General features: G+C 52.0%; 1 protein-coding gene across 1 annotated transcript in view; it reads right to left on the bottom strand.

The window, feature by feature from the left end:
* The window catches only part of AK5 (adenylate kinase 5), a 167,752-nt gene that overhangs the window by 154,848 nt on the left and 4,681 nt on the right, over positions 1-8,223 (bottom strand). The window lies entirely within an intron of this gene.

Here is an 8,223-nt window from a genome sequence, read left to right as displayed (position 1 = left end):
TGTACTTCACCTCCGCGCGCTAACTGCAAGTGACACGCTCAGTTATTATCTGTAGTGGGGGAAACCGCCTCTTATCTACACGTATAAACTTCACCGACCATATCACTAACAAGGCAGAAGGTTGGATCTTAAGGGTCCTACACACGGGGAGATTTTACTGAATGATCACAAGATCGCTCAGCACACAGCGCTGCACAGCACTGTGTCTGCGCTGTGTGCTGAGCAATTGGTCAGGGCCGCTGCTCTCCGGTGAGAACACTGGCCCTGTACGGTTATTATAGATAAATCCAGCATGCTGGATATTAATCGCCGGGTGACAGTGACTTGCGGTGTTGCACATCGCTATCGCTATGGCGCCTACACACTTAGCGATGTAGGGGCACTTTCTGAGTGATCCAGTCGAATCACTTATTCCCCTTTTAGACATAGTACCCGGGAATTACCCAGCATTTTGACTGCTGGGTTATTTTCCCCGGTGTAGCCTGCACCCTTTAATACCCCTTTCAGACATACTTCAAAATCCCAGGTATTTGTACATGAACGCGCATCAACCCAGCATTTTGGTATGTCTGAAAAGGTCAACCCGGGTGTTAAAACCCAGGGGGAGATTCTCTAAGAATCTCCGCCCCACCCCCCCTTCGCCGTCCATCGCATTTATAATTATTGCATATGTTCTAACATATGCAATAATTATGGCAAAGGACAGCTCTTGCGTTAAGAGCTGTCCTTTGCGGTGAGAGTCGCCGGGTCCCAGCAGGTCCCGGCGGCTCCCCTCTCCCTCCCACACCCGGCGCTGCTGCTGCTGCGCCCGGCTCTCCTCCTCCCTGCACCCGGAAGAGGATCAGTGCAGGGAGGAGGTCACAGGTCCGGGCAGCACAGAGCTGTGCTGCCCGGACACAGGTGAGGGGGCGATGCGGGGTGGCGGGGGTCCGTGCGGGGCAGCGGGGGGTCGGCGCGGGGATGTGGTAGAAGCCCATTTTTCTGGCGATGCCCCCCGCCGCGTTAACCCGGCGGGGGATGCTTACAGCATCCCAAAATGCTGTAAAACCCCGATAACGGGGTTTTTACCGCATTTCTTGCTTAGAGAATCTCCCCCCAGGTCTCCGACCCTTCTTTTTACCTGGGTTGAGGGCCCGGGATTTACGACCCGGGTTGACCCTTTCAGAGATATAAGGTAAAGGAGAGCAGGTGTTAGTCAGAGAGGGGAAATGGGGAGTTTGAAAAATCAGAAATATCACAACGATGAAAACCAAATCTTATGCCGAATGCTCGTCTCTACCCTCACATTCTGTAGCAAGAAGAACAATAGAGGTCACCTGTAGCGTCAGAACAATCCCCATGTCCTCTGTAATGAGAATAACCTACACAACATATTAATAGTCGCCCATTACAGAGTGACATACTTATTACACATCTAATAACAGCCTGTCATGGTTTGTAGGGGGGCTCCTCCCAATCCAGGCTCTAGTCACACAGGAACGTGCCGGAGTTACGTGGGCAATCAGGGACAATTGTAACCAAAAGACAAATCTCTTGACTCGTCATTTTGCGGTGTCGGAATAACTGCAGCTGTCTCCTATTAGTCACTGTCAGCTCTGTGTAATCTTCTTCTTCTTCTGGCGATTCTCCCACGTGCGGTATTTATATATTTCATTTCTGTAGCCATAGGGGCGCACACTGTTCCCAGACACAGAAGGACGATTGCTAGCAGCAGATTTTTCCCAGCATGCCTCTTCTGATCTCATGCCATATACTGTGTAATCATTGTGCAGAAACCGCCGTCACACATACGCCCACAGCGCGCAGCGTCACGATGAGATGTCATTAAAGAACTTCTGACTTCGGTCATGAAATGCTGGACGTTCCCATGGGTGTGACTATCCGTCGCTGGTGCACGCACCCGGCGTATGCAGATGCGCAGAAATGCGGCTGCGCATGTGTCCAACATCGGCCCCCGTGCGAATGAACGCTGGCTGTGAATGGACCAGAATAAGGTCCTTAGTTTGTTAATGGACAACACCATGCTTCACTGCAGGTGGGGCAGATGTAACATGTGCAGAGAGAGTTAGATTTGGGTGGGGTTTGTACTTCAAACTGATACCTATATTACAGTGTGAAGGAACCCATACATTAGGACAAGTTGGACCTGATTTCCCCTGCAGCTCCCCGGGAGGGGGACACACGATTAGGCACTTGATGTGCCAAGGTTTGCATATGATAAATCGCATGGATTTATCATATGCAGTCCCCGGGGAGCTGCAGGAGGAGGGAGCCGTGCGGGGGAAATCAGCGGGCGGGGGATGCCGGCTACTAGAGAGCCGAGCAGATTGGCGATTGGCGAGAGAGGTCTCAGCCAATCAATGGCTTGCTAGTCATCTGTATGGTCTTTTTTTTTTTTTTTTTCAAGTTATATGTTCCTCCCGGCTCCCGCCACTGCCCAGCAGCCAGCGTCATCAAGTTCTCCCTGCCCGGCGCCCTGCTCCCACTGTCACCTCACCGCAACAGCTTCCTCCTGCCCGGCTCCCTAAGCAGCCTCCCCCTGCTCGGCTCCCTATAGCCGCAGGGCAGGCGACAGGGGGGGTCAAGGGGGACACCTGTACCGGGCCCCAAGCTTGTGAGGGGCCCCAAAGTTCTGATGGGCTGTAAGCATAGCTGCGGCAATGCAGTGCCTAAAAATGGTTTATAAAGGCACCCGCCTGGATTCCTGTAAGGGTACTTACCCAGACACCCCTCCAGTATTAGTGAATATTAATTGTGTCTTTTGTAATAATAAAAAAACACATTCAATAAGTGGTATACTAAAAATGTTCTGCTCAAGGGGGCGTGGTTATGGGGCCCCACAGATATCAGTGTACCGGGCCCCAAGATTTCTGTTGCCGGCCCTGTATAGCCGGCATCCCCCGCCCGCTGCCGTCCCCCCGCACGGCTCCGGGGCTGGGCTGCACATAAGATTTAGCAAATCTTATGTGCAGCCTGTGCGACCTCCTGACCCCGATCCGATGCGCACGGGACCGCGCATTGGATCGGACGGGATGTCTGCAAGTGCGATTTGGGCCGATTTCACGGCCCGATTCACCCGAATCGGGTGAAATCGTGCCCAAATCGCATAGTGTATGGGGGCCTTAAGAATAAAGCAGCCAGCATTTACCCTGCACAGAAACAATAAAACACCCAAATCTAACTCTCTCTCTGCACATGTAACATCTGCCCCACCTGCAGTGCAGCATGGTTTTGACCATTAGCAAACCAATTGTACTTTGCGAGTAAACCAGAATCAGTCCCTCTCTCCCCACAGAGCAGCCCATGCTACTGTGCGCTGGGCATCCCTGGCAGCGACCCCCATCAGTAAGGACTTCTACCCTTGTGGGCTCACTTTCCTCGACACGCTCCGGACTTGGGGGGGTCGCTTCGCTCACATACATAGTAAATGAAAAACATGCCGGAAAAAATATGGCAACCATTTAATGACATGCGTTGACCTTTTAAACAATGTCGACCTATCCTGTGCGGGGGAAGGGTTGGGGCGAACAATTTAATTAATCCCTCTCCCCAACTGAATTTGGCCCTGGTGAGGGGATCACAGTGGTGCCGCTTTTTTTCTAGTGGGCGTGGTTGCTGACTTTGCCGACACTGGGTATCGGTCATAACGTCGACACTATTAATGTCTTCTTATATTGGATCAACGGGCCTTAGGTAGACACATGAAAAACATAGAAATGCCTGAGGTCGACAGGGTGAAAAGGTTGACGCAAGCAATTGGTCAACATTGAGAATGTCGACAGTCAAAAGGTTGATGTGGGTTTTTCACTTTTTTTTTTTTTTGCCCTGAATGTCGACACAACATGGACACAGAAAAAGTGGTACCCCAGCATCAACTGCACCCACAGAGCCGAATCTTATGTTTGCCGATACCCTAAAGTGAGTCCATACTGTGTATTTCATACCATGTGTGGCTCATACTGTTTCTGTACTGTGTAAGGCGCTGCAGACCCCTAAAAGCGCCATATAAACAAAGAATAATAATAATAATTACTCCTACTTACACAGCCACCTTGTCCAGCGGGCACACAGTGCAGAGAATGCCCTGGCATTGGTGCCATGCCCTGTATTTGGTAGAACATTACTGCATGAAGCATTTCCTCGCCAGCCCTGATTAAGCCAGGACTATCCTCTGCTAACAAGCAGCATAATTGCAGCCATCGCTCCGGTTACAGGTCACAGTTACACTGGGAAATCCTTGGGCCACTTATGTGCTCTTGAAACCACAGCGCTGTAATCTGTCTGCATGTGCAGCTATTTACAGACACAGAAAACCGGTGCAATCCTCCATTAGGGACTTGATGGCGCAGAACAGGCTGTTCAGCTGTAGAATACATCAGCCTGGCATCAGCCGGCTCCTGGGTACAGAATACCCCCAGCTTCCCTAACACTGGTTATATACTAGCATTGCCTAATATTAGCACATAACGGGTTACACTACTGGAGGGTGGGTTACAGTCCTGTACAGTAATATATATATATATATATATATATATATATATATATATATATATATATATATATATATATATATATTATTATTGTCTGTACTGGTAATACTGAGTGCAGCAGGGGTTAAACTGTTTTACATCTGATACAAAATATACTGTATCATCAATATTGTAATGATGAGAACACAATGTATCAGTAATGCTATACACATGGAATCACCTGGGAGGAAGGAGGGGCTGCATACTGGGGCCCAGCGGCAGGAAGGGGCTGCATACTGGGGCCCAGCGGCAGGAAGGGGCTGCATACTGGGGCCCAGCGGCAGGAAGGGGCTGCATACTGGGGCCCAGCGGCCGGAAGGGGCTGCATACTGGGGCCCAGCGGCAGGAAGGGGCTGCATACTGGGGCCCAGCGGCAGGAAGGGGCTGCATACTGGCGCCCAGCGGCCGGAAGGGGCTGCATACTGGCGCCCAGCGGCCGGAAGGGGCTGCATACTGGCGCCCAGCGGCCGGAAGGGGCTGCATACTGGCGCCCAGCGGCCGGAAGGGGCTGCATACTGGCGCCCAGCGGCCGGAAGGGGCTGCATACTGGCGCCCAGCGGCCGGAAGGGGCTGCATACTGGCGCCCAGCGGCCGGAAGGGGCTGCATACTGGCGCCCAGCGGCAGGAAGGGGCTGCATACTGGGGCCCAGCGGCAGGAAGGGGCTGCATACTGGGGCCCAGCGGCAGGAAGGGGCTGCATACTGGGGCCCAGCGGCAGGAAGGGGCTGCATACTGGCGCCCAGCGGCAGGAAGGGGCTGCATACTGGCGCCCAGCGGCAGGAAGGGGCTGCATACTGGCGCCCAGCGGCAGGAAGGGGCTGCATACTGGCGCCCAGCGGCAGGAAGGGGCTGCATACTGGCGCCCAGCGGCAGGAAGGGGCTGCATACTGGCGCCCAGGGGCCGGAAGGGGCTGCATACTGGCGCCCAGGGGCCGGAAGGGGCTGCATACTGGCGCCCAGCGGCTGGAAGGGGCTGCATACTGGCGCCCAGCGGCTGGAAGGGGCTGCATACTGGCGCCCAGCGGCCAGAAGGGGCGGTACTTATGTAATATCTGGGCTCCCATTTTTCTTATGAGACCGAGTCCGCTCACCACGCTTCGGGCACGGTGGCTCGCTGCGCTCGCCACACTATATAAAGTTAACTCCATGCATAGTTGGATAGTAGGGGTATGAAAAAATGGGGTGCATTTAACATGGGATAGTAGGGGTATGAAAAAATGGGGTGCATTTAACATGGGAGCCCAGATAATACGTAAGTACCGAAGGGGCTGTATACTGGGGCCCAGTGGGAGGAAGAGACTGTATACTGGGGCCCAGTGGGAGGAAGGGGATGTATACTGGGGCCCAGGGAGCTGTACTAATACAGAAACTGGTGACTATAACTATATAATGGACGGGAACTTACAGCTGATGCATAAATAAAGGAAGTGTATTACAAATGATAAAGGTGTGTGCATTATACAAGTGTAACAGCAGGATAAGCCGGTGATGCTGCCATTACAGTTATGGTTTTATACTGGCACGTAATGGGCACATTGGCACGTTGTATATAATAGAATACAATACTTCTAAAATGTTCAGCTGGTAATGACTTTTGGGGTGATTCAGGTTGGTTTGCAAAAACAAACTTCTTTAATGGACAAATCCATGCTGCACTGCAGATGTGACAAGTGAGAGTTAGATTTGGTTGGGGCGTATTTAAACTGATATCTATATTGCAGTGTAAGAATAAAGCAGCTACTATTTACCCTGCACAGAAACAAAATAACTCCCCCAAATCTAACTCTCTCTGCACCTGTTACATCTGCCCCCCAGCAGTGCAGCCTGGTTTTGTCCATTAAAGAAGGAGTTTGCTTTTGCAAACCAACCTGAATCACCCCCTTTATGTCATTGGCTAAGTATTACCTATAGCACCACAGTGGCTTAAACTGGTGCAAGAGATATGAGCACACTATATAACACACCATACGGGGATGGCACACTATATAACACACCATACTGGGACGGCACACTATATAACACTGTACGGGGACGACACACTATATAACACACCGTGCGGGGATGGCACACTATATAACCCACCGTGCGGGGATGGCACACTATATAACACACCGTACGGGTATGGCACACTATATAACACACCGTGCAGTGATGGCACACTATATAACACACCGTGCGGGGATGGCACACTATATAATACACCGTGCGGGGATGGCACACTATATAACACACCGTGCGGGGATGGCACACTATATAACACACCGTACGGGGATGGCACACTATATAACACACCGTGCGGGGATGGCACACTATATAACACACCGTGCGGGGATGGCACACTATATAACACACCGTGCGGGGATGGCACACTATATAACACACCGTGCGGGGATGGCACACTATATAACACACCGTGCGGGGATGGCACACTATATAACACACCGTGCGGGGATGGCACACTATATAACACACCGTGCGGGGATGGCACACTATATAACACACCGTGCGGGGATGGCACACTATATAACACACCGTGCGGGGATGGCACACTATATAACACACCGTGCGGGGATGGCACACTATATAACACACCGTGCGGGGATGGCACACTATATAACACACCGTGCGGGGATGGCACACTATATAACACACCGTGCGGGGATGGCACACTATATAACACACCGTGCGGGGATGGCACACTATATAACACACCGTGCGGGGATGGCACACTATATAACACACCGTGCGGGGATGGCACACTATATAACACACCGTACGGGGATGGCACACTATATAACACACCGTGCGGGGATGGCACACTATATAACACACCGTGCGGGGATGGCACACTATATAACACACCGTGCGGGGATGGCACACTATATAACACACCGTGCAGTGATGGCACACTATATAACACACCGTGCGGGGATGGCACACTATATAACACACCGTGCGGGGATGGCACACTATATAACACACCGTGCGGGGATGGCACACTATATAACACACCGTACGGGGATGGCACACTATATAACACACCGTGCGGGGATGGCACACTATATAACACACCGTGCGGGGATGGCACACTATATAACACACCGTGCGGGGATGGCACACTATATAACACACCGTGCGGGGATGGCACACTATATAACACACCGTGCGGGGATGGCACACTATATAACACACCGTGCGGGGATGGCACACTATATAACACACCGTGCGGGGATGGCACACTATATAACACACCGTGCGGGGATGGCACACTATATAACACACCGTGCGGGGATGGCACACTATATAACACACCGTGCGGGGATGGCACACTATATAACACACCGTGCGGGGATGGCACACTATATAACACACCGTGCGGGGATGGCACACTATATAACACACCGTGCGGGGACGGCACACTATATAACACACCGTGCAGGGACGGCACACTATATAACACCGTACGGGGACGGCACACTATATAACACACCGTGCGGGGACGGCACACTATATAACACCGTACGGGGACGGCACACTATATAACACACCGTACGGGGACGGCACACTATATAACACACCGTACGGGGACGGCACACTATATAACACACCGTACGGGGACGGCACACTATATAACACACCGTACGGGGACGGCACACTATATAACACACCGTGCGGGGACGGCACACTATATAAC

The sequence above is a fragment of the Crinia signifera genome, chromosome 8 (assembly GCF_055691185.1).
Source record: "Crinia signifera chromosome 8, ASM5569118v1, whole genome shotgun sequence".
In the NCBI taxonomy this organism is placed as follows: domain Eukaryota; kingdom Metazoa; phylum Chordata; class Amphibia; order Anura; family Myobatrachidae; genus Crinia; species Crinia signifera.
This window is presented reverse-complemented; position numbering and strand designations above follow the sequence as displayed.